At 43.1% G+C, this 27,939-nt stretch overlaps 1 long non-coding RNA gene across 1 annotated transcript; it reads left to right on the top strand.

The window, feature by feature from the left end:
* Window positions 1-30: 30 nt before the first annotated feature.
* LOC104002963 (uncharacterized) lies at window positions 31-27,939 on the top strand. The gene is made up of 2 exons (XR_675439.5): window positions 31-480; window positions 26,587-27,939. It is a non-coding gene; the product is annotated as an uncharacterized LOC104002963 (long non-coding RNA).

The raw sequence follows: 27,939 nt of genomic DNA on the forward strand, positions 1-27,939 counted from the left end.
CTGCAGTCGGGGAGTCAGAGCCACGCTGGTGGGCAGAGAAGAGATGCCCAAGGAGGAGGCGGTTGGCATTGTCTGGGTGCCCAAGCCCAGACCCAGATATCCAGGCCTCCGCTCCCTTCCCTGAAAGGGTGCTGTGCTTCATAAAAAATGAGATTAGAAAACGAGAGAGGAAAATATTTTTAATGGAATCAGGGAATGTGAAAAGCAGTACATGCGAAGAGGGAAAGATACTGCAGTCCTGGAGTTCGACCTCTGCAGAGGACATCTGGAATGCTCTGGTCCAACACGAAAAAGAAGAAATAAGCGATGAAGCCAGGCACCCAGTCAGTGGCAGAACCGACATTAGAGCCCAGGCCTCTTCGTAATCAGTCGTCTTCACCCCCTTTCCAAGGAGAGAGGTGCTTAGAGGCCTAGACCAGGCCCTACAGCTTTGGAGCCAGGGCACCAGAACCGCTACTACCCTCACCTTCTCTGTGCCAGGTTGATTTCTTTCTTTTTCTTTTCTTTTCTTTTTTTTCTTTCTTTCTTTTTTTTTTTTTTAGACAGAGTCTCGCTCTGTAGCCCAGGCTGGACAGTGCAGTGGCACGATCTTGGCTCACTGTAACCTCTGCCTCCCGGGCTCAAGCGATTTTCATGCTTCAGCCGTCCGAGTAGCTGGGATTACAGGCATGCGCCACCACACCCGGCTAGTTTTTGTTTTTTGTTTTTTTTTTAAGTAGAGACGGGGTTTCTCCATGTTGGCCAGGCTGGTCTCGAACTCCTGACCTCAAGTGATCCGCCCGCCTGGGCCTCCGAAAGTGCTGGGATTACAGGCATGAGCCACCTTGCCCGGCCTTGCCGGGTTGATGTCTGTCTGTGGTTCTCATGGGCAAAGATGACTCCCCTATTTACTTTGCATATTTAGGCTCTCAACTTGTCAACTGATGTCAAGTTAGGGTATTTTTGATTGAGTGGAGAGTAAGGTAAAGGAAGAATAGAAATTCTTGGAACTTTCATCAGTGCCCGGAATCCCTAGGTGTCTGTGGTTTGACCGTCTTCTCAACACCTCCCCTTCCCCCCATTCAGTTGGTGCCAAGTCCTTGGCAGCGTCACATTCTTCTTTCTATTCTTATCACTCTAGTTTTGGGCTCCATGACCTAGTTTTGGGCTCCATGGATTATTCTGAGGGCCTCCTGGTCACACCCTGGGCGCCTGTCCTCCACACCCTATCTTCACCATTTCCCCCATCCTATAAGCAGCCTACATCTAATGTTGCTGGCCCCCTGCTTAAAAAGCCCTGAAAGGTTCCTCACTGCCTGTGGAATGAAGTCCAAACTCGTCACTATGACTTTCCCTGTGCCCTCCCCCACAGTTTCCTTTCTTGGTTTTTCTCCTTCATCACTTCTTCACTCATACTTCAGCCAGATGGGACTATGTGTTACACACTGAACATTTTTACTTGCCTTCACACCAGCTTCAAAAACATATCATGAGCTGGGCAGAGTCTAGACAAATGTACTTAGCTGAAGTCTTTCCACTGGGCACTTTCCCGTCTGAACTTCACTGGTCCTCCAGCAGACCCTAGGATCTTTTCATCCCTAGTAGCCCAGTCTATATTCTGTTCTTGTTCTCAGCTGATTATCAAGTATTCCTTAGTAAAGCATTAACTGATAATTGAAGTATTAACTGATAAGGATGTAACCTAAGAACTTGCCTCATGGTTTTTGCCTTTCAAAAGGATATGCTTTGGGCCAGGCATGGTGGCTCACGCTTGTAATCCCAGCACTTTGGGAGGCCGAGGCAGGGGGATCACCTGAGGTCAGGAGTTTTGAGACCAGCCTGGCCAACATGGTGAAACCCCATCTCAACTAAAAATACAAAAATTAGCCAGGCGTGGTGGCAGCCACCTGTAATCCCAGCTACTCAGGAAGCTGAGGCAGGAGAATTGCTTGAACCCAGGAGGCGGAGGTTGCACTCCAGCCTGGGCGACAAGAAACTCTGTCTCAAAAAAAAAAAAAAAGTTTGGATGCGCACACTGGGTTGAAACTATAATAGTGAAATGATAGGTAGGGAGCTTGTTCTGTTGGCGCGAGGACCCACCTCAAATAAAAATAACAGAGGAGGAAGTTGAAGCCCAGGTTCTCACCTTGTTGAAGGTAAGGGACATGACCAGAACATATGGTAAGTACCAGAACCAGGGTTCAAAAACAGGGCTTTCCATCTCCAGTAACTTGATGTTGCCCACTACTAAGAAAAGCACCTTGCTACTTCCTGTACCCAGATTTGTCTCCTTCCACTTCAAGATCTATTAAAATAATACTATCTATCTCAAAAGATTGCTGTGGGAATTAAATGAGAGAGGACAAGCAAAGCATTTCACATCATGCTTGGCACATAGAACTCAATAATTGGTAGCTTTGCTTTATAAGGCATAACTTAAGATTTTATTGCATGTGAATGTTAACCATAAATATTTAAAGATTTTTATTTATTTTTAATTTTTTAATTTTTTTTTTTTGAGCCAGAGTCTGTCACCCAGGCTGGAGTGTTAATAGAGCGATCTTGGCTCACTGTAACTGCCGCATCCCAGGTTCAAGCGATTCTCCTGCCTCAGCCTCCTGAGTAGCTGGGACTACAAGCGCGTGCCACCATGCCCAGCTAATTTTTGTATTTTTAGTAGATACAGAGTTTTGCCAGGTTGACCAGGCCAGTCTCAAACTCCTGACATCAGGTGATCCACCCTCCGCCCCCCCAAAGTGCTGGGATTATAGGCGTGAGCCACTGTGCCCAGCCTAAAGATTTTTAAATAACAAGGTCTGGAGAAGTCACTTCATATCTCAGCTTTAAACTCTTCCACATGTCAAGTGTTCTTGAAAATTAAGTTATATGAAAAAATCATGGTGCCTTTGAAAGAGGGTAATAGTGCCCAAGGTCAGCTCATAAAAAGCTATAGAGCAACTCCAACTTTAGTGTTTAATGAGTAAATTTAAGCTAGGCATGTAAATTACAAATAAGATTAGTTCTGGCATTAAAAAGCAAAGTCCTTAGGAGGAGAAATATTAAAATGAAGAAGAAAAACTTCTCCTGGTTGGGGAAAGGATCCTACTCTTCATTATTTCCTGCATAATGTTCCTGGTAGAGATGAATAAGTAAACAAAAAAACTTAAGACTTAAGTGGATGGTAGATTCTAATGCTCCCTCCTGCTGATCTAACAAAATACCTTAGACTAGCTAATTTGTAAACAACAGAAGTGTATTGCTTACAGTTCTGGAGGCTGGGAAGTCCAAGATCAAGTCATCTGCAGATTTGGTGTCTGGTGAGGGCTCACTGTGTTTTGTATATAGCATCTTCCCTTTGCATCCTCATATGGTGGAAGGGACAAACTCCCTCAAGCCTCTTTTATAAGGGCCCTAATACCATTCATCATGGTGAAGTCCTCATGACCTAGTCACCTCCCAAATGGCCCGCCTCTTAATACCACTACAATGGGAATTAAGAGTCAACATGAATTTTGGAAGGACCTAAGCATTCAGACCATAGCAAGCATGAAAAAGTTCTTTAATTATATCTAAGAGTTCTGCAAAGAACAACTTCAAGTATAAAGTTTCAAAAGTAGACTGTGTATTAAGTTTCAGAAATAACACTTTTGAGGGAAATATTTAATGCAAAGAGTAAGCTGTGCAGAGGAATAGGCATACATTCTAAGTCTCCCAAGTTTTTTGAGACAGGGATATCCAACAGCTTCATGGACACCTGGCCCAGCTACTCACTTGAGCTGGAGCAACCCACCCTCTATCTGCCTAATATTTTCTCTTCCTGAGAGAGAAAGAGTCTAACTAAGAGAGTCTCTTTGTAACTAACTATTCAGAAGCTCTCCTATTGGGCATAGAGTTTTATGCCAAGTGACTTCAGAAGCAGATGGCCTCCCTCAGATACAACTTAAACTTGGTCATTTTTGCCTTGGTCATGGGATCTCGCCATGACTAATGGGTTCCTGTTCTCATCATTGAGGCCAGTGTGGTGTTGCCTTCATCCATGCACACAGCATGAACTGAGGCAGTTTGTTTGCAAAAAGAATCTCTAGGAATAGCTTTCCTGAGAAGGGAACTGTGGACATGTGAGTCCTTTAGAGCTCCATGGGTTCTCCTCCAGCATGCCATTGTGCAGGGGCTTTCCCTGATTCATTTTCAAAACTGGCTAATGACTTATTGGGTATACCAGGGGCCGCTGTGACATTCTGCATTCATCTTGTAGCTGTATTTGGCCAGACTGTGGGTATGCAATGTGATAATCTCTCAGTGTCACTCATTAAAAGTCATCCTTTATTGATGTCATTAGATGGTTAGAGAGCTTGGTAGGCTTTCAAGGTGAGCCTTCTGGATTATGTACATACAGTTGGCCCTTAAACAGCATGAATTTGAACTGCCCAGGTCTACTTATACATTGGTTTTCTTCCACCTCTGCCACCCCTGAGACAGCAAGACCCACTCCTCCTTTTCCTCCTCCTCCTCAGCCTGCTCAGCATAAAGACAATGAGGATGAAGGCTTTTATGATGATCCGCTTCCACTTAATGAATAGTAAATATATTTTCTCTTCCTTATGATTTTTTTTGACAGGGTCTTGCTCTGTTGCCCAGGCTGGAGTGCAGTGGTACGATCTCAGCCCACTGCAACCTCCACCCACCAGGCTCAAGTCATCCTCCCACCTCAGCCTCCCAAATAGCTGGGAACACACGCGCATCCCCATGCCTGCCTAATTTTTTTTTTTTTTTTTTTAGAGATGTGGTCTCCCTGTATTGCCCAGGCTTGTCTGAGAATCCTCAGCTCAAGGGATCCTGTCGCCTAGGCCTCCCAAAATGCTGGGATTACGGGCATGAGCCACCACACCCAGCCCAATAATAGCCATTCTAAATAGGGAGAGAGAATATTTCATTGTGGTTTTGATTTACATTTCTTTGATAATAGTGATGTTGAGGACTTTTTATATACCTGTTGGCCATTTTTATATCATCAGAGATGGCTATTCAGCTCATTTGCCCATTTTTAAGTTGGAGATATATCTCCAACTTAAATGTGTGTGTGTGTATATATATATCCAACTTAAATGTGTGTGTGTATATATATATATATGGCTGTTGTTTGAATTCCTAGTATATTCTGAGTATTAATTCCTTGTCAGATGAATAGTTTGCAGGTATTTTCTCTCATTCTTCAGATTGTATCTTCACCCTGCTGATTGTTTCCTTTGCTGCACAGAACGTTTTTAGTTTGATATAATCCCATTTGTCTATTCTTATTTTTGTTGCCTGTGCTTTTGAGGCATATTCATAAAATCTTTGCCAAGACCAATGGCTTCAAGTGTTTCCTCTATGTTTTCTTCTAGTAGTTTCACAGCTTCAGGTCTTATACTTAAGTCTTTAATCCATCTTGAGTTTATTTTTGTATATGGTGTGAGGTAGGGCTCTAGTTTCATTCTTCTGCATGTAAGTAACCAGTTTTTCTAGCACCATTTATTGAAGAGACTGTCCTTTCCACAATGTATATTCTTGGTACCTTTGTTGAAAATCAGTTGGCTGTAAATATGTAGATTTATTTCTGGGTTTTCTGTTCTATTCCGTTGGTCTATGTGTCTCTTTTTATGCCAGTACCATGTGCTTTGGTTACTATAGCCTTGAAGTATATTTTGAAGTCAGGTAGTGTGATGCCTCCAGCTTTGTTCTTTTTGCACAGGTTTGCTTTGGCTATTGGGGTCTTTTGTAGTTCCGTATGAATTTTAGTATTGTTTTTTCTATTTCTGTGAGGAATGTCATTGGTGTTTTGATAGCAATTGCATTGATTCTATAGATCACTTTTGGTAATATGGTCATTTTCACAATATTAACTCTTCTAGTCTATAAACATGGGATGTCCTGTGAGATGTCCAAAGACATCCCATGTTCACAGACTGGAAGAATTAGTACACACAGACACACACACACACACACACAAATATGTACATATTCCGATGGAGGTTATTGAAGACCCAGGATTTGGTCCTTGATTTGTAGGATCAGAAAATTCACTTTATTTAATTCAGAACTGACCTCTTTAGAAATTGATTCTTAATAACCCCACTCAGAAGAGACCATTTGTTATCCACCTGACCAAGTTATTATTTTATCTCAGAGAATGAAGCTGGCAGGCTGACCCTGGTCATATGCTTGAGGTACTTCCTCCTGGTGGAAAGGCATTCCTAGGAGATCAAATTAAAGATCTGAAGGTTTGGTGAATATTAAATTACATTAAAGGGAATTGAATGTCCTTTTTTTTTTTTTTTCCCAAAACAGACTCTTGCTCTTTAGCCCAGGCTGGAGTACAATGGCGCCATCTCGGCTCACTGCAACCTCCAACCCGGGTTCAAGCAATTCTCCTGCCTCAGCTTCCCGAGTAGCTGGGATTACAGGTGCCTGCCCTGTAATTAGCACGCCTGGCTAATTTTTGTATTTTTAGTAGAGACGGGGTTTCACCATGTCGGCCAGGCTGGTCTCGAACTCCTGACCTCAGGTGATCCCCCCACCTCGGCCTCACAAAGTGCTAGGATTACAGGCGTCAGCCACTGCACTCAGCCTGTTCTTAAGGGATACATCTAGCAGATTGACGAGGCCTTAACGAATGACCTTCCTCCCCTCAAAGGACATTTCAGTCTGGATGACTGATTTGGATTATTTACGTCAAAGTTTTTGGAGACTTTTACCACATCTTTCTCTCAGGTAACTGCCGTTTTGCTGAACTTCAAGGGACCATTTCTCTTATGCCATTAACAGCATAGTTTGGAGTTGAGAAGACCTAGGTTAAAATCCTAGCAGTGGGATTTGTTGTATCATAGCGAACAATTCTCATCACCCTTTGAATTTCGAGATCCCTGTAGTTAAAAGTGGAAATAATCAGAGCCTTCTCAATGGATTGTCATGAGGATTAATGAAATAGTGTATGTAAAGTTTCTGGCATTGTGCCTGACACAGTAGCTGCTCAACAAACGGTAGCTATCATTATTGCTTACATCATGTACATAGATTTCATTCTCCTTGCTGAGATGAGACACCCTAAAGTACATCACCCATGCATTTATAAAGCATCTCTAAAAGCTGTTACTTTGGCCGGGCACAGTGGCTCACACCTGTAATCCCAGCACTTTGGGAGGCTGAGGCGGGCGGATCATTTGAGTTCAGGAGTTCAAGGCCAGCCTGGCCAACATAGAGAAACCCTGTTTCTACTAAAAATACAAAAATTAGCTGGGTGTGGTGGCGGGAGCCTATAGTCTCAGCTACCTGGGAGGCTGAGGCAGGGAGAATTGCTTGAATTCGGGAGGTGGGGGTGGCAGTGAGCCGAGATTGTGCCATTGCACTCCAGCCTGGGAGACAGAGTGAGACTCTGTCTCAAAAAATAATAATAATAAATAAATAAAAGCTGTTACTTCTTTAAAATGCTACTGATACCTTTGTGGTTAATTTTATATTGATTATTTTTTATGCTGAATTTCAGAAAGTGACATTTTATGATCGCATCTCTGATTTTTGTTAGAGATCATCTAATTTCATGAAACTGAGAGCGTATCCAGTTTAGGGCTTACAGCCATCCATGAACTGTGTGAAATTTAGTAATGTCTGTTGGGCTTTCATAGGGCAGATATTTGAGATCCAGTTCTTTTGTAGAATAAAGTAGACTCCATTAGAGACTGGCAAATTCCCTATAATTAATTACAATTTTTTTTAAAAAGCATGTCCTCTGGGAGATCCCTTAGAATTTTCCTCACTTGTAACTGTAGCTGATCTATTGTGCTGTTTTACAAAGAGGGGGCAGACTCATTAAAGTTTTTGGATCCTATAGTACTGAAATATTTCTCAAAAGTTCAAATGGGCTTTGATTTATTTATCTGTTTTGGAAGCTTCAGACTTTTCAAACCCTTGATTATGGCCGTTAATGCATCTGATACAAGATTGGATGTGATTATAGGAACTTTGAGAACATAAAACGTACTGCTTTTTTGCATTTCTGAAAAATTCTTACCAAAAGGAAGAATTTGACTTCTGTCCAGAAGGAGTATCTGATTTGTTTGGACTCTGGATAAACTCGAGCTGTGCATATTTGGCCAAGAGTTTGATTTGTGGACTGATCATCGAGCCGTGGGCAAGACTCAGGCTTCAGAAAGCGATGTCAGTGTCAAGAATCCCACATGAGCATTAAATATGCTTCTGGACAGATAAACACTCAAGCCAAAAAAAAAATCCATCTCATCAAGAGGGCAGAGGAACATAAGCACTGAGCAACTTCTGAACCTTCAGGAAGTGGATGCTACTCCACAACATTTTGTTTTTGTTTTTGTTTTGAGACAGTCTTGCTCTGTTGCCCAGGCTGGAGTGCAATGGTGCGATCTCGGCTCACTGCAACCTCCGCCTCCCGGGTTCAAGCAATTCTTCTGCCTTAGCCTCCCAAGTAGCTGGGATTACAGCATGCGCCACTATGCCCAGCTAATTTTGTATTTTTAGTAGAGAAAAGGGGACCCCCATACACTGTTGGTGGGAATGTAAATTAGTATAACCACTGTGGAGAACAGTTTGGAGGTTCCTCAAAAAACTAAAAATAGGACATATGATCCAGCAATCCCACTGCTGGGTATATATCCAAAAGAAAGGAAATCAGTATATTGAAGAGATATGTGCACTCCCATGTTTATTGCACCACTGTTCACAATAGCTAGGATTTTGTTTTGTTTTGTTTTGAGACAGAGCCTTACTCTGTCACCCAGGCTGGAGTGCAGTGGCACAATCTCGGCTCACTGCAACCTCCGCCTCCTGGGTTCAAGCAATTCTCGTGCCCTAGCCTCCTGTACCTGGGACTACAGGCACGCAGCACCACACTTGGCTAATTTTTGTATTTTTAGTAGACGCGGGGTTTCACCATGTTGGCTAGGCTGGTCTCGAACTCCTGGCCTCTAGGGATCCACCTGCCTCGGCCTCCCGAAGTGTTGGAATTACAGGTGTGAGCCACTGTGCCAGGCCTCTGACAAAGCTAAGATTTGGAAGCAATCTAAGTGTCTATCAACAGATGAATAAATAAAGAAAATGTGGTACATATACACAACGGAGTGCTATTCAGCCATAAAAAAAGAATAAGATTCTGTCATTTTCAGCAACATGGATAGAACTGGAGATCATGTTAGGTGAAATAAGCCAGGCACAGAAAGACAAACATTGCATGTTCTCACGTATTTGTGGGATCTAAAAATCAAAACAATTAAACTCATGTACATTAAGTGTAGAAGGATGGTTACCAGAGGCTGGGAAGGATAGTGGGGAGGGGGTGGAAGGAAGGAGGATCATGTTAATGGGTACAAAAAATAGAAGGAATAAGACCTACCATCTGATAGCACAACAAGGTGACTATAATAACTTGTCAGTTAATAATAACTTAATTGTACATTTTAAAATAACTAAAAAAGGGCCAGGCATGGTGGCTTATGCCTATAATCCCAGCACTTTGGGAGGCCGAGACGGGTGGATCACGAGGTCAGGAGATCGAGACCATCCTGGCTAACACGGTGAAAACCTGTCTCTACTAAAAATACAAAAAATTAGCTGGGCGTGATGGTGGGTGCCTGTAGTCCCAGCTACTCAGGAGGCTGAGGCAGGAGAATGGCATGAACCCGGGAGGCGAAGCTTGCAGTGAGCCGAGATCGCGCCACTGCACCCCAGCCTGGGAGACAGAGCAAGACTCCATCTCAAATAAATAAATAAATAAATAAATAAATAAAAATAACTAAAAGAGTATAACTAGATTGTTTGTAACACAAGGGATAAATGCTTGAGGGGCTGGATTTGCCATTCTCCATGATGTGATTATTACACATCGCATGCCTGTGTCAAAACATTTCATGTACCCCATAAATATATACACCTAATATGTACCCACAAAAATTAAAAATTAAAAAAATTTAAAAAATAAATAAACACTGACTGACAAATGCTAATGAGTGCCAGGACACTAATAGAGTGCCAGGACACTAACAGAGTGCCACAACAGAGAATATTGGGAGGAGCAGGGAGACCCTATTTACACAGGTGGTCAAAGATGACCTCTCTGTGTGAGACCTGAAGGATGAAGAGGAGCCAGCCTCCGGGGGTGGAGAAAACAGGACTGAGATGATTGTAAGGTGAGAGAAAGCTCAGGGGATTCAAGAAAGCTTAAGGTGTGGCTGGAAGACTATTGTGAGGGAAGCCTGGTGAGGTTGTGAGAGTTGGAGTTGGGTTTTATTCTAAGCACAATGGAAAGCCATGGAATGGCTTTAAAGTGTATGTGCATTCCTCTGTGCGTATGTATGTGCATGCACGTATATGCGCATGTGTGTGTGCATCTGACATATCGTCTGGAGCATATTGTAGAGACCCATGAGAAGGTTCCCCACTAGAATTGGTAGTTATGACCTCGTGATCCCTACTACAGCCTTTGATGAAACATCAAAATGTCACTCAAGCATGAGCTTGTCCATCAGCATGAGACATGATCAAATATGAATTATCAAAGAAATTTTCCCCAGTTCTGGGACACACACATGACCAGATGTTCCATGTTGGGTAGCATAGCCTGATTTTTTTTTTCTGATGCTGAGTTTTGCTCTTGTTGCCCAGGCTGGAGTGCAACAGGCGCGATCTGGCTCACTGCAACCTCCGCCTCCCGGATTCAAGTGATTCTCCCTGCCTCAGCCTCCCAAGTAGCTGGGATTACAGGTGCATGCCACCATGCCTGGCTAATTTTTGTATTTTTAGTAGAGACAGGGTTTCATCATGTTCGTCAGGCTGCTGACCTCAGGTGATCCGCCTGTCTCGGCCTCCCAAAGTGCTGGGATTAAAGGCGTGAGCCACCGCACCCGGCCGCATATCCTGATTTTTAGCTTCCAGCCTCTTGTTCCAATGCAATCCTCATAATGTCCCTTACTGATGTCCCTCTTTGTTGCATCCTGGGTCTTGCTCCTTTTACTCCCCTCTCTTTTCTTTCTCTTTTGATCTCCGCCTGTCCTTCCTCTTCTCTCCTTTCCCCTCCCCTCTCCATCCTTCTTCTCCTTCTCTTCTCTCTGCCTTTCTCATTAAGAGTCAAAGTTCCTTGCCAAACCACAGCGCTTAGGTTTCTATTTTCCTGAACAGATTTCTTGGCTGGTTTTACAGACTTTTCAATTGGTTCTTCTGCTTCCATGTAGTCTCTTCTCTGTTTCCAGTCACTGCTCCTAGACACTCTCCTCCCCTCCCTTAACAAGCCTAACCCCTAGGTTACAAAGTTTGAAAAATGTCAACAGGAAAAAGGGCTCTTCCTGTAGCCCTGTAAAAAAGAAGACGTGAAGGAGTTAACCTCGAGCGACATCAGTCTCCAGCCATCAGTATAGTGAGGCAGTTCTTGAAAACCAGACAGAACAGAAGGTATCACTGTGCAACGTCCCTTCTGTGGCTCACGGCGCCCTCTGAGTCAGGATAATGAGAGAACATTCTTAAAACATGACCTAACCACGCTCTGTCCTCAAACAAATTCCTGGATGTGTGTGGAGTAAGCTCTCCCAGCAAGCCTGAGCACAGACGTGCGGGGCGGGCTTGTTAGCACTTTTCTGAGTTGCTCCCTTTACAAAGCCATCTTCCCAGCCAGTTCATTTGTATTAAAGTAAACTTTTAAAAATAACCAGTCAGTCTGTCCAGCAAACATGCTATGGGCCTCTTATGGCTGTACTTTCATAATTTTATATTGTGGCGACTGGTTCTCTGTCTTGGCGGGTATTTGGGGGCCTTTGACTTCACACTGTAGCAGGAAGAAGTTACGCAAAATTCTCGTCAGATATAGAAAAAAGGAAACAGGATATCATTCATTTCCAGAATGGAGCAGAATCACAACACAGTGATTGTGATTGCAGAGTGTCCTTTATTTCACCTACACCTGAAGTTGTGTGTGTGTGTTTGCGCTTGTGTGTGTTTAATACAGGCGGCTTATCTGAGTGATTTTAAGAAATTAATTTAATTGAAAAATGATTAAATTACAAAGAGAGGAAAAAGCATTTGGTTGGCATCACATGGGGTCAGAGGCCACTGCTAATGCAATATTTCATCAATTGCCTCATTGCTATTCTTTCAATGATGTGATTTAGTTCCTCAAATAGCTCTTATCCTGGCAGGCTTGCCTTAGATACATTGTACAGAGGCCTTATAATCATTACAATGTATTTACTTAAACATTTTAAAAGCAATTAAGCACTTTTAGATATATTTGTGTATGTGCCTGCGTGCGTGCATGTGTGTGTGTGTGTGTGTGTGTGTGTGTGTGTACATGTCCACAGAGGGATTTTATAAATGTCCGGACAAGGGTTCTGAGTGAACACTAGGACAAGTGTTGAATTTATCCACTGTAGTGCCCTTCATGCATTTCAAAGAGCTCCATGCAGACTCATGTTAAGCTTTTTTCATGCCCTTTGAATATACCACTATCTCCCTTTAATACACTGAAGAAACAAGAGGACAAAGAGTCTCCCTGTGTTCCTTATCCAAGGCCACACAACTGTTGCTGGAACCTTGAGCTTTCTGAGTGCCAGGCACTTACTTGCAGTATATCGAACGCTGGGATATGGTGGAGGTTTAGTTTGTTAAAAAGTGTGATAGCCCTATGATTGTGGGAAAAAGTTTTGACATACTTTGTTTTTTATTTTAATGCAGATCAAGTCATTATAATGGTCTTTCTCTTAGAAGGCTACCGAGGTTGGGTTAAACAGTAACAGGGGTGCTTGGGAAAGGGTAGAGCAACATTTTGGCAGCATATGAATGGGTATGTGTGCACATGGGTGGTAATACCGCATGCCCTGACCTGTCCTATGCCTCTTCCCCTTCACCTTTGTTTCAAAATGTTGTGTCCAGCGTTGAAAAATGCAGGCACAGTTTGATGCAGGTGTTTGCAACCTCCTTCACCCCAAATGCCACGGTGGTGGGGATGCTAGGCTCTCTTAGCATCCCCCTCCTCGTGCTGCATGAGATGGGAAGGCAAAATCATGTATTCATTCATCAAACGCTGATCAAGCACTTAAGTACTAAGTACTGTTCGAGGTTCTGCGGATTCACAGAGGAATAATATTCGGTCTTTGTGCTAGCGGGGAGGTAGGAAAGTAAACAAGGCCATAGAGTAAGCTCTACGATAGAGGTAGATGTGGGCCTGGGTGGTGGTGGGGGCACAGGGGAGATGAAGGAGAGGAAAACGAAGGTTCTCACGGTGAGGGATGGTGAAAGGCCTCCCAGAATTGCTGGAGGCCCCATTCAGTGGTGGGTGCTGGTGCGTCAGTTCCCTCTGAGAGGAAGCATTTCTCAGCAGCACCAAACACTGGCTAGACCTTGAGCTAGATGACGTTTGTTGTCAACTCTCCCAGCCTTCCTGTCTGCGCCCTTTCCCTCCCTGTCTGGAAGGAGGCTCCCAACAGCCTTTTCAAAATCTGCTTAGGGCAGCTATGCATAATCAATATTTATTGAATCAAATTGATCTGAAAAGTATTCACACTACGGTATAAATGGCTCATACAGGGTACACCTGGGCACATGTACCTGGAAGCCTCAAGCTAAAAGAGCTTTTGCCAGCTCAGCAGGAGAGCTTCATAGTATGTTGGAGGCTCCTACACCCGAGTGCACATTTTCTGGATGGTTGCCCACTTTTTCTGTACTTTAAGCTGGCCCTACTTCCAAGCGCCCAGCCTTACATGTTTTCCCTTCCCTGCCCACTATTGTGGCTATATGATAAGGCAGGATGAGGGCCGATAACTGCTAGTCTCAGACCTTTTGGCTAGAAATGCCACAAGACTACAGCAACAACTGCTTTGAAGCCTGGGAGAGACCAGTGATGAAAAACAAAGTTGCGGCCAGGCACAGTGGCTCATGCCTGTAATCCCAGGACTTTGGGAGGTCAAGGCGGGCGGATCACTTGAGGTCAGGAGTTCAAGACCAGCCTGGCCAACATGGTGAAACCCTGTCTCTACTAAAAATACAGAAATTAGCTGGGAATGGTGGTGCATGCCTGTAATCCCAGCTACTTGGGAGGCAAAGGCAGGACAATCACTTGAGCCCAGGAGGTTGCAGTAAGCCGAGATGGTGCCACACACTCCAGCCTGGGTGACAGAGCAAGAAAGAAAGCAAAAGTAAAACAAAGTTGCAGTGAATGGGACTGGACGTTTAAATGTCTCTTTTAAATGCACTCACTATTTTGGTTCATGGTTTACCACTTGTATGTTTCCTGCATGAGGGCAGAACTGGTGTGGCACATACATTGAAATTCTACCTCTAATGTGAGATAGAAAGCAGGGGGAACTGACCAGGAACCTCCACCTTATTCCCAGTCATAGCGTTCCACTAGGATTCTCCCATGGACCATATTTCAGTGTACAAAAATGTCATATTCACAGAAAGTACCACATTTGTTTCCCCAACCATCAGGGTTGTATAGTTACAGTCAGTGCCCTGTGCAGTAAAGACTGGCAATTGGATGTTTTTCAGACCCTCAACTTAGTTCATTATGAGAAGCTGTCTAAAAAAACAAACAAACAAGCGAACAACAAACTACAGTCTTCAATTAAAGGTTCAGAGGCCAGGCACAGAGGCTTATGCCTGTAACCCCAGCACTTTGGGAGGCCAAGGCAGGCAGATCACTTGAAGTCGGGAGTTCAAGGCCAGCCTGGCCAACATGGCGACACCCTGTATCTACCAAAAGTACAAAAATTAGCTGGGCATGGGGTGGTGCTCGCCTGTAATTCCAGCTACTTGGAAGGCATGAGAATCACTTGAATCACCCAGGAAGCAGAGCTCACGGTGAGCCGAGATTGCGCCACTGCACTCCAGCCTGGGCGACAGAGCAAGACTCTGCCTCAAAAAAAAAAAAAGAGGTTCAGAAAGTGGACACCTTTTAGCACTATCTAATAGAAATATGAGTCATATAAGTAATTTCAAATTTCCTAGGAATAATATTCAGAAAAGTAAAAGGAAATGGGTGAAATTCATTTTAATAACATATTTTACTAAACCCACTAAATTGAAACATTGTCATTTCAACATGTAATGAATATTTTTTATTTTTAGAATCAGAGCCTCACTCTGTTGCCCAGGCTAGAGTACCGTGATGCAATCATGGCTCAGTCAACCTTGAACTCCTGGGCTCAAGCCATCCTCCCACCTTAGCCTCTTGAATAGTTGGGATTACAGGCCTGTGCACCACCACACCCAGTGATTTATTTTTATTTTTATTTATTGTAGAGATGGGGTCTCGCTAGGTTGCCCAGGCTGGTCTGGGACTCCTAGGATCAAGCAGTCCTCCTGCCTCAGCCTCTGGACTACAGGTGCATGCCACCTTGCTCAGCTAATTAAGACTTTTTTTTTTTTTTAATGGAGACAGAGTCTTCCTCTGTCGCCCAGGTTGGAGTGCAGTGGCATGATCTTGGCTCACTGCAACCTCTGCCTCCTGGGTTCAAGCAATTCTCCTACCTCAGCCTCCCAAGTAGCTGGGATTACAGGCACCCGCCACCACACCCGGCTGATTTTTTGTATTTTAGTAGAGACAAGAGTTTCACCATGTTGCCCAGGCTGGTCTCGAACTCCTGAGCTTGGGCAATCCACCTGTCCCGGCCTCCTAAAGTGCTAGGATTACAGGCTTGAGCCACCACGCCCGGCCAACATTTTTTTTTTTTTTTTTTTGAGACAGAGTCTTGCCATCCAGGCTGGAGTGCATTGGCACGATCTCAGCTCACTGCAACCTCTACCTCCCAGGCTAAAGCAATTCTCCTGCCTCAGCCTCCCAAGTAGCTAGGATTACAGGTGTGTGCTACCATGCCCAGCTAATTTTTGTACTTTTAGTAGAGATGGTTCCAGCTACTTGGGAGGCTGAGACGGGAGGATGGCTTGAGTCTGAGAGGGTGAGGCTGCAGTGAGCTCTGATTGCACCACTATACTCCAGCCTGGACAACAGAGTAAAACCTTGTCTCAAAAATTAAAAAGAAAAAGAAAGAAAATGAAAAACAATGACCACACCTCCATATGTGTGTGTGTGTGTGTTGTGTGTGTGTGTGTGTGTGTGTGAGAAATGAATGTTCTTTGCTGGCAATCTGACATACAGGAGAAATTAACAGAGTTAATGGCTATTCTGGCATGTGCTCCCAAGCCACTGAGACCACAGAATTAGAGGATGGGAAGGGACCTTGGAGATCTTGTTAACTGTGTCCTGGACCCTCATTGCAAGGAATCAGATTCAGTTGGCCTAGGGAGGGGTCTAAGTATCAACATTTTTAGACGTCCCCTAGGTGATTCTAACGTACGGTCTGGGCTCTAAATGCAGAAACATCCCTTTCGTTTCATAGGTGAAGAGACAGGGGCTAACTGAGGTCAGTGACTCATCTTACAGCTTGTTAGAGGCAGAGTGAAGCCCGGAATCCGGATATTCTTCTCTACCCAGCTCACACAGAGGACATTTCCATAATACCTTCATCGTGGGTCATTCTCTTGCTTAACCCCAGAGTTGCTCTCATTTTGAATTGAGACACATTCCTCCGCTTAACCTAGCTTAGACACAAACTTCAACAAACTTCTCTGAACCCTTACTTGCCAAGAAAATCTTCACATCAGTGAAAACATTGAAGTGATTCTGGTCCAGGACCATGGCTGTAAATGCCTCCCATTTTAGACCCAACTGGGACCTGACACCCTATACTGAATATAGAGTTTAATTAGAGGGTACAGGGAGGGGCCCCAAAGAAGCAAACACTTGAGTCTGATGAGTCTCATTGATGCACAGCCTAAGCCAGAGTGACCCATTAACAGGGTCTCACACTCAGATATATCTGAGTGCAGAGCAGGTAATGCATGTGAGTAGTGTGGGTTAGGTGGGGGCTCTGGCCCAAGCTCCTCCTAGCCATGCGGGGAGGATGCAATGCAAGTCCAGTCCTTCCAATTTCTCAAAGAAGTCGCAAATTCGGGTTTTTGTTTGTTTTGGTTTTTGTGAAAAACCCTGTTTTGTGAATGTTGGCAACTAGTTTGATTTTTAGAAAAACACTGTAGGAGTCAAATAAAACCCACTCGTGAGCTATATTCTGCTTGTGAGGCTTCAGAGTACATCTTTTAGATAAGTCCAAGACTTTTTTTTTTTTCAGATGGTCTCGCTCTGTTGCCCAGGCTGAAGGGCAGTGACACACAGATCACTATAGCCTTGACCTCCTGGGCTCAAGCCATCCTCCCATTTCAGCCTCCCGAGTAGCTGGGATTACAGACATACACCACCAAGGAATATGACTTCATCATATTCAATATCGAGTTTTACTGGTTTCTAAAATGTTGGCCTAATACCATCATGTAGGTTGAGCATCCCTAATCCAAAAATTCAAAATCCGAAACTTTTTTTTTTTTTTTCTTTTTTTGAGACGGAGTCTTGCTCTGTCGCCCAGGCTGGAGGGCAGTGGCACGATCTCAGTTCACTGCAAGCTCCGCCTCCCAGGTTCACGCCATTCTCCTGCCTCAGCCTCTTCAGTAGCTGGGACTACAGGAGCCCGCCACCACGCCCGGCTAATTTTTTTGTATTTTTAGCAGAGATGAGTTTTCACCGTGTTAGCCAGGATGATCTTGATCTCCTGGCCTCGTGATCCGCCCGCCTCGGCCTCCCAAAGTGCTGGGATTACAGGCTTGAGCCACCGCGCCCGGCCCAAAATCCGAAACTTTTTGAGCGCCAGCATGACACCGCTAGGGGAACGTTCCACACTCGACCTCATGTGATGGGTTCAGTCAAAACATTGTTCCATGAACAGAATCATGAAAAATATTGAATAAAATTACCTTCAGGGTATGTGAATAAGGTGTATATGAAACATAAATGAATTTCGTGTTGAGACTTAATTCTATTCTCAAGATAGCTCATTTTGTATACAGAAATATTCCCAAATCTGAAAAATATCTGAAATTCGAAACACTTCTGATCCCAAGCATTTCAGATAAGGGATACTCAACCTGTCCTTACCTTGCCTTAGACATTGTGAAACTGATGACAGTCAACACTGGTACCAGAAGGAAAAGTAATTCAGAAGTCCCACCTCTGTTCCCCTTTTAAATGTTACTCATTTTCTCACTTTCCACTTTATTATTTCTTTTGGGTGAGGCACTTGTGATTTTTTTTTTTTTTTTTTTTTTTTTGAGACAGGGTCTCACTCTGTCACCCAGGCTGGAGTACAGTGACACGATCATGGCTCTCTGCAGCCTTGACCTTCCCAGTCGAGCTCAGGTGATCCTCCCACCTCAGCTCCCGAGTAGCTGAGACTGCAGGCATGCACCACCACACATGGCTAATTTTTGTATTTTTTTTTTTTTAAGACAGGGTTTCACCAGGCTGCCCAGGCTGGTTTCGAACTCCTGGGCTCTAGTGATCCACCCACCTCAGCCTCCCAAAGTATAGGCACGATTCCACGACTCCCAGCCATAAATTTTCATAATGAAGTTGAAATTAAAGGTTATTACAGTTTGTAAGATCCATATAATTTATTTCAAAGTTCTTTTTGAAGTTGTGAGTCAGGCTTACTAGCATCACCATGGGATAGATACTAGTTCTGCTATACACAACTATGTAAGGAAAAATGTTTTCATTCACTGCAAAATGAGACGGAAGCTTACATTGTAGCACTGGGGCAACCTCTTAGCCAATGAAATGATATTGCAAATAAAAAGCAAAATTACTCTTACCCACATTCTTCATTTTAAGAAAACACCCTTGGATAAGTACATAGAGTGAGAGTCCTTGATTTGAACTAATCTAAGGTATTAATAATAACAGGTGAATGCTTAGATAATGATTTAAGAGTTGATGCTAATTTACCCTTTAATTGGAAGTATTTATAAAGCAAACATAAATGTAAGTTATTTGTGAAGCATATAAGAGATGAACAGAAAATATGCATGCCATTTGGATTTTAGTTATTCTCCCTACACATACATAACCTTGATTTTTGCCACAGTTCCTTTTTCTACATGTAAAAAACTTAATTAGATTGTGTGCTTGTGACAATCAGTTTCAAGTATATTTCTGTGAGAAGCTCCACTGTCCCCAAATAACCAGAGGTAGGTAACAGTTTCTGACAAAAGCTTGAGGGAACAGGATTAAATGATAATTACAGCGATTATATTTTATCTAAAACCTTCAAGTCTCTGGAAAGCTGCTTGGTTTCTATTTTGGGCCATGCTGCCCACATATCTTAACGACAGAATTTATGCATAATTTTGCTCTTCCTGTTTTTATCTCTGTTTGGGTGTATTTATTACTTCATATGTGGTGATGCAAGGCTCATTGAAAGGTCCATTTATATCCTGGTTATCTGCATGGGGATCTAGCTGCTTTTCTCTCGCTGTTTCTAGAACTCTCACTGTAACATTCAGATTTGCTGGCACCCAGCCTTTTCCAGCACATATACATTCCGCTCCCTCAGTGACTCTATTTATGGGAGTCTATGTGATTTACTCAAGACTAATAAAGACCGTGTAGAAGGATGGGTCATGGATTTATCCATCCATGGAATTTTAGCGCATTCAGAGGGAGGTTTATCTTCTGTTCTTCCCCCGCTACCCCCCAGTTTAATTAAAACAACAAAAAAGGCGTTAGTCCAAATGAGGGACAGTTGGCAGATCTGCGTTATTCAACTGGAGGGACTCCCTAGTTTCTGATGCTTGGAGATGGACAAGTAATTACCTCCTGTCTGTGACTATTTTCTACCAGGCTAAGCCCAATGTTTATTGTAAACTATCTGCCATTAAAAGCTGTAATAGCAAGCCTTATGTTCCCACACCATAAATTTGACTTGCACTGTTTTTTTATTTACCTTCATGTTTTATTATATTCTTTGGAATGTTTCATTTTAAAGGAAGATAACGGGAGAATGAAAATTGAACAAATTCCAAATCCACGCTTGAATAAAGATATGCTTAGCACACATATTTTTTGCATACACCCAGACCACTGATGGCCACTTTCTGAATATTGGCAGCTTCTCTGTAACTATTAGAGGTAGTTGCTATAAGTGTATCACTTGTTAAATGGTCCTGAAAATAGCCTAAAAATGAAAGTTTAAGCAGACCACATGGGCTGAGGGCAGTGATTCTCAAACTTTTGCATCTCATGAACACCCTTATTCGAAGACCCCAAAGAGCTTTTGTTTGTGTGATTATATTTATCAATACTTACTGCATAAGAAATTAGAGCTGAGACATTTAAAAATGCTTATTTATTTATTCATTTAAAAATAACAATAGGGCCAGGCACGATGGTGGCTCATTCCTGTAATCCCAGCACTTTAGGAGGCCGAGGTGGGAGAATCACTTGAGCCCAGGAATTTGAGACCAGCCTGGGCAACATGGCGAAATCCCGTCTCTACAAAAAATTTTTAAAATTAGCCAGTTGTCGGCCGGGCACGGTGGTTCACGCCTGTAATCACAGCACTTTGGGAGGCTGAGGCGGGTGGATCATGAGGTCATGAGATCGAGACCATCCTGGCTAACACGGTGAAACTCTGTCTCTACTAAAAATACAAAAAATTAGCCGGGCGTGGTGGCAGGCGCCTGTAGTCCCAGCTACTCAGGAGGCTGAGGCAGGAGAATGGCGTGAACCCGGGAGGTGGAGCTTGGCAGTGAGCAGAGATCATGCCACTGCGCTCCAGCCTGGGCGACAGAGTGAGACTCGGTCTCAAAAAAAAAATTAGCCGGGTGTCTTGGCATGCCCCTGTGGTCCCACTACTCAGGAGGCTGAGGTGGGAGGAAAACCTGAGCTTGGGGGGGTCGAGGCTGCAGTGAGCTGTGGTCACACCACTGCGATCCGGCCTGAGCGACAGAGTGAGACCTGTCTCAAAAAACAAACAAACGAAAAAACCCCAAACCAATAAATCATTATATGTTAACATAAATACCATTTTTAATGAAAAATAACTATTTTCTGTAGCAAAAAAAAAAAAAGTTTAATAAGAAGAGAGAGATTGTTTTGGATTCTGTTTGACTTTAGAAGACAGCTGGAGTCTCATATCTGCTTCTTCAGTCTGCTGTAATATGTTGCTTTGGTTGAAATATATGAAAAAAACCTGTCCCTACACAGATATGTAGTTGTAAAAGGGAATATTTTAACAGCCTTTTCAAATAATTATGGATATTCTGCTTTGATCCCAGACCAAAACTTGACAAGTGGAGTTTTTTTTTTTTTTGAGATGAAGTCTTGCTCTGTCACCTAGGCTGGAGTACAATGGTAGGATCTCAGGTCACTGCAACTTCCACCTCCCAGGTTCAAGTGATTCTCCTGCCTCAGCCCCCCGAGTAGCTGGGACTACAGGTGTGTGCCACCATGCCCGGATAAATTTTGTATTTTTAGTAGAGATGGGGTTTTGCCATGTTGGCCAGGCTGGTCTTGAACTCCTGACCTCAAGTGGTCCACCTGCCTCAGCCTCCCAAAGTGCTGGGATTACTGGTGTGAGCCACCACTCCCAGCCAAAATAAACGTTTCTGTTTTTTGTTTTTGTTTTTTGGACAGGGTTTCCCTCTATCACCCTGGCTGGAGTGCAATGGTTCAAGTGATTCTTGTGCCTCAGCCTCCCAAGTAGCTGGATTACAGGAATGCGCCACCACTCCTGGCTAATTTTTCTTTTTTTCCTTTCTTTCTTTCTTTCTTTTTTTTAATTTTATTTTATGCTTTTTTAAAGCAGAGTCAAGGTTTCACCATGTTGGCCAGGCTGGTCTCGAACTCCAGACCTCAGATGATCCACCCGCCTCAATCCAAAGTGCTGGGATTATGGGTGTGAGCCACCACGCCCAGCAATTAAGTGTTAGTTTCTTAAAGGTTAGTTGCAATGTGGAAATTAAAACCCTTTCAGTGGATTTTTTTTTAAACTAATAGATTTTATTTTTTTTTAGAGCAGTTTTAGGTTTAAAGAAAATGAGACCATTTGGAGGGTTCTTATGTGCCCCCTTTCGCCACATTTTCCTATATTAACATCATGCATTAATGTGGCACATTTGTTAACAATTGATGAATCAATAATACTGTACATGATTATTAAACTAAAGCTCATAGTTTACATGAGGATTAATTATTTGCGATATACAGTTCCATGGGTTTGGACAAATGTATAATGATATGTGTCCACTATTACAGTAACATATAGAATAACTTTACTGCCCTAAACCCTCCCTGTGCTCCTCCTATTCAGCCCTTCTCTTCTTCCCCTGAACCCTTGGCAACCACTGATCTTTTGACTATCTTTATAGGTTGCCTTTTCTAGAACATCATATACACTTGACCTTTAAACAGCAGGAGTGTTAACTGCACAGGTCCTCTTTCACGAGATTTTTTTTGTGTTGAGACGGAGTCTCGCTCTATCTCCAGGCTGGAGTGCAGTGGCGTGATCTTGGCTCACTGCAACCTCCGCCTCCTGGGTTCAAGTGATTCTCCTGGCTCAGCCTCCCGAGTAGCTGGGACTACAGGCATGCCACCATGCCCAGCTAATATTTTTAGTGGAGATGGGGTTTCACCATGTTGGCCAGGCTGGTCTTGAACTCCTGACCTCAGGTGATCCGCCCGTCACGGCCTCCCAAAGTGCTGGGATTACAGGCGTGAGCCACTGCACCTGGCCAAGATTTTTTTCAATGAAAGTTACACAGAATGTGCTTGCCTCTCCTGTCACCGCTCCCACTTCCTCTACCTCTTCTGCCCCTGCAGCCCTTGAGACAGCAAGACCAACCCTCTTCTTCCTCTTCCTTCTCAGCCTACACAGCGTGAAGACAAGGATAAAGACCTTTATTTTATTTATTCATTTTTTTTAAGGTGGAGGTCTTGCTATGTTGCCCAGGCTGGAGTGCAGTGGCATGATCGTAGCTCACTGCAGCCTCAAACTCCTGGGCTCAAGGAATTCTCCCACCTCAGCCTCCTGAGTAGCTGGGACTGCAGGTATGCACTACCCTCTAGGCCAAGGATAAAAACCTTGTGATGATCCAGTTCCACTTAATAAATAGTAAATATATGTTCTGTTCCTTTTGATTTTCTTTTTTCTTATTTTTTAAAAGACGGGGTCTAACTCTGTTGCTGAGGCCGGAGTGCAATTGTACAATCTTGTCTCACTACAGCCTCAACCTTCTGGGCTCAAGCAATCCTCCTGCCTTAGCCTCCCGAGTAGCTAGGACTACAGGTACGTGCCAGCCCACCTGGACAATTTTTTTTTTTTTTTTTTTTTTGTAGAGAAGGGGTCTCACCATATTGCCCAGGTGGGTTTTGAACTCCTGGCTTCAAGCAATCTTCCTTCCTTGGCCTCCCAAAACGTTGGGATTCCAGGTGTGAGCTACTGCCCCCAGCCGGCCTTTCCTTATGATTTTCTTAATATTTTTTCTTTATTTTAAGAATACAGTATATTTTATATATATATATGTGTATATATATGTATGTGTATATATATGTATGTATGTGTGTATATATATATATATATATATATATATATATATATATATATATATGAAAATACATGTTAATTGACTGCTTATGTTACCAGTAGGGCTTCTGGTCAACACAAGACGATTAGTAGTTATGTTACTGGGGACTTAAAAGTTATACTCAGATTTTCAACTGCACAGCTACCCCCCTGTGTTGTTCCAGGGTCAGCTGTAATTGGAATCATACAACACATAGACTTTTCAGATGGGCTTCTTTCACTAAGCAATATGCATTTAATGTTCCTTTTTGTGGATTGAATGCTCATTAATTTTGCTCACTGACTATTCCACTGTATGAATATACTACAGTTTATTCATTCACCTTTTGAAAAATATCTTGGTTGCTTCTAGTTTTTAGCAATTATGAATAAAGTTACTATAAACATTTGTGTGCAGATTTTTGCATGGGCTAAGTTTTCAACTCTTTTTGGTAAAACCCTAGGAGTATGATTGCTGGGTCAGATGGTAAGAATACATTTAGCTTTAAAAGAAATGTAAACTGCCAAACTGTCTTCAAAAGTGGCTGCACTATTTTGCATCCCCACTAGCAATGAATGAGAGTTTCTATTGCTCCACATCTTTGCCAGCATTAGGTATTAATAGTTTTTTGGATTTTAGCCATTCTAATATGAGTATAGTAGTATCTCATTGTTGTTTTAATTTGCAATTCTCCAGTGACATATGATGCTGAGTATCTTTTCATGTTTATTTGCCATCTGTGTATTTTCTTTCTTTCTTTCTTTTTTTTTTTTGAGACAGGGTCTCACTCTGTTGCCCAGGCTGGAGTGCAATGGCACAATCTCAGCTCACTGCAACCTCCGCCTCCCAGGTAAAAGTGATTCTTCTGCCTCAGCCTCCCAAGTAGCTGGGACTACAGGTGCGCACCACCACACAGGGCTAATTTTTATTTTTAGTAGAGACAGGGTTTCACCATGTTGGCCAGGCTGGTCTTGGACTCCTGACCTCAAATGATCTGCCCGCCTTGGACTCCCGACCTCAAATGATCTGCCCGCCTTGGACTCCCAAAGTGCTGGGATTACAGGCGTGAGCCACCATGTCCAGCCTACCATCTGTATTTTCTTGGGAGAGGTAGCTTTTCAACTCTTTTGCCCATTTTTAAAATTTGGTTGTTTGCTACTGCTGAGATTTAAGGTTTTAAGAGTTCTTTGTGTATATTGGATACTGGTCTTTTATCAGATAAGTGTGCTTTTTAATTTTTTTTTCTTTTCTTTTTTGAGACAGTCTCACTCTGTTGCCCAGGCTGGAGTGCAGTGGTGAAATCATAGCTCGCTGCAGCTGTGAACTCCTAGGCTCAAGCCATCCTTCTGCCTTGGCCTCCTGAGTATCTAGGACTATAGATGTGCACTACCATGCCTGGCTAATTTTTATTTTATTTTATTTTTTATTTTTAAATTTTTCTGTAGAGATAAGTCTTACTATGTTGCCCGGACTGGTCTCAAATTTCTGGCCCCAAGAAATCCTCCTGCCTTGTTATGTTTTTTTTCTTTATCAGATATGTGTTTTGCAAATATTTTCTCCCAATCTGCAGAGAAAATACGTGGCTTGTCTTTCCATTCTCTTAAACCACTGGATCTTTCACACTACGACCGTTTGGTGCCACTACCCTGATGCCTGCTAAACCATCAGTGTTTGTGTAACATCACACTGTTGTTTGTGTAATATCAGTGCAAATTGTGTAACGTCACAACAAACACATTATTGTTTGTGTAATATCAGTGCAAATTTTAATACAAAGGAAAGGCAAAAGACATCTTAGTATTATTGTGAAAATAGTTTTAATTTTGCGGACATACGATCAAGGCCCATGGACCATACTTTGAGAACTACTGGCCTAAAGCAAACAAGGATAGCCTGTACTACTCTTTAGTTCAGGCCTCAGTAAGACCAAATAGAATAAGAAATTTGAATTTTACAAATATGTAATGTTAATTTACTTTTCTGCAAAAAGAGGTTTGGAAGACACATAAAATATATAATTCATTGAACTTGGTGTTCTAATTCATTAGGAAGAGCCCATTTTGTTTACATATTTTTTGCTGGTGTTTTTGAGAGAATATAATTTTTATTTATTTATTTTTTATTTATTTATTCATTTATTTATTTTTTGAGATGGAGTCTCATTCTGTTGCCAGGCTGGAGTGCAGTGGTGTGATCTCAGCTCACTGCAACCTCCAACTCCCTGGTTCAAGCGAGTCTCCTGCCTCAGCCTCCTGAGTAGCTGGGATTACAGGCACGCACCACCACGCCCAGCTAATTTTTGTTTTTTTAGTAGAGACAGGGTTTCACCAGGTTGCTCAGGATGGTCTCAATCTCCTGACCTCGTGATCTGCCTGCCTCCCAAAGTGCTGGGATTACAGGCATGAGCCACTGCGCCTGGCCTATAATTTTTATTTTTAAAGAAATACTTTGTATGTGTATGTGTGTCTGTGTGTAAATATATCAAGTAGAGTGTATGGGCCAGTGAATGTCTCTCTCTTTTTTTTCTGGAGTGCAGTGGCATAATCATGGCTCACTACAGCCTCAAACTCCTGGGCTCAAGTGATACTTCCACTTCAGCCTCCTGAGTAGCTGGGATGACAGGCGTGCACCACCACACCCAGCTAACTTTAAAATTTTTGTAGAGATAGAGTCTATGTTGCCCAGATTGGTCTTGAACTCCTGGGCTCGAGCAATCCTCCTGCCGCAGCCTCCTAAAGTGCTGGGATTACAGGTGTCAGCCACCGTGCCTGGCCCTAAATGTCTCTTAATGGCAAATAATAGGTAGATAATGCCTAGTAACGGGTTTATGATATATTTGTCTACATAGACAAACATATAGTACCCCAAACTTTTTCCTTTTTCTCCTAGAAAGAAAAAGCATATTTTCTTTCCTTCTGGTGGATGTACTTTTCCCTATTCCTTCCATTAAGTACAACCCAAAACCCTGAATATTATATATTAAACAAACATGAGAAGACTCTGAAAGGTGGGGAAAAAAAGGAGGGCAGAATGTCTATGGACTGCAGGACCTGAAGAACAACATTGCAGTGACTTACTTTGTTTTTATTTTTGACTCATATACACCAGACTTGGAGTTGAAAAAGGTAGCAACCTGGAAATGCCAACAGGAGTAGTCGAAAAAGCCCAACCAAAGCCTGCTGTCTTTAGCCAAAGAACCATGGAAGAGGCAGCCTAGCAAGATAGAAAAGTTTTAAACATCGCTATGGGTTGCACTGTGTCTCCCCAAAATTCATGTCGAAGCCTTAACTCCCAGTGTAATTGTATTTGGAGATGGGGCCTTTGGGAGATAATTAGGGTTAGATGAAGTAATGAGAATAAGGCCCTCATGATGGAATCAGCAGCTTTATAAGAAGAATGATGGGGTTGGGTGCAGTGGCTCACATCTGTAATCCCAGCACTTTGGAAGGCCGAGGTGGGAAGATCACTTGAGGTCAGGAGTTCAAGACCAGCCTGGCCAACATGGTGAGACCCCATCTCTACCAGAAAATACGAAAATTAGCTGGGCATGGTGGTGCACGTCTGTAATCCCAGCTACTCGTGAAGTTGAGGCATGAGAATCGCTTGAACACAGGAGGTGAAGGTTACAGTGAGCCAAGATTGTGGCCTGCTGCACTCCAGCCTGGGAGACAGAATGAGACCCTATCAAGAAAAAAAAAAAAAGAGGAGTGGAGAGAGATCATTCTCTCTGCCATGTGAAGACACAGTAAGAAGCTGATCATCTGCAACCCAGAAAGAGAGCCCTTGCCAGGAACCAAATTGGTTAGCACCTTGACCTTAGACTCCCTAACTTCCAAAACTGAGAAACATAAATGTCTGTTGTTGAAGCCACCAGTCTATATTTTGTTGTAGCAGCCTGAGAAGACTAATACAGACAATAACTGCTCTACTCAGCCAAACACCACAGCAAACGCTTTGGCCCCCACCCATGCCAACAAAGGCTGAGTGGGGAGCCTACGATTCCACCCTTATGAGGCTATAATGAGGCACCTCACCCACCAGGGTTGTGTCAGAGAAAGCCAAGTAGAGAGTCAATAATAAGTCCACTCTCCACCTGGCCCCCATGGTATCAGTGGAGACCATGTGGGAAGCCTACACTTACACCCCCAAAAGGCAGTAATGAAGTGCTCCTCTTCATTCCTGCTCAGTGGTATCAGAGTAGGACTAGCAGAGAGTCTAGACTTTTACCATCATCCAATGGTAATAAGGCAACCCCCATCTCAGTGTCAGTGGAGACCACCTGGGGAGCCAGAATGCCAACATCTGCCCAGCCATAATGAGAAGTGTAACTAAGATGCCAACAGAGGCTGAGTGAACCTAGTCTTCTACCTCCACCTGGCAGTAATGGGATGGTGTCTTTCTTCCTCTGCTGGAGTAATGTCAAAAAAAGCCAGCTAAAATAAAGAGTTAACATAAAATTAA

The sequence above is a fragment of the Pan troglodytes genome, chromosome 19 (assembly GCF_028858775.2).
Source record: "Pan troglodytes isolate AG18354 chromosome 19, NHGRI_mPanTro3-v2.0_pri, whole genome shotgun sequence".
In the NCBI taxonomy this organism is placed as follows: domain Eukaryota; kingdom Metazoa; phylum Chordata; class Mammalia; order Primates; family Hominidae; genus Pan; species Pan troglodytes.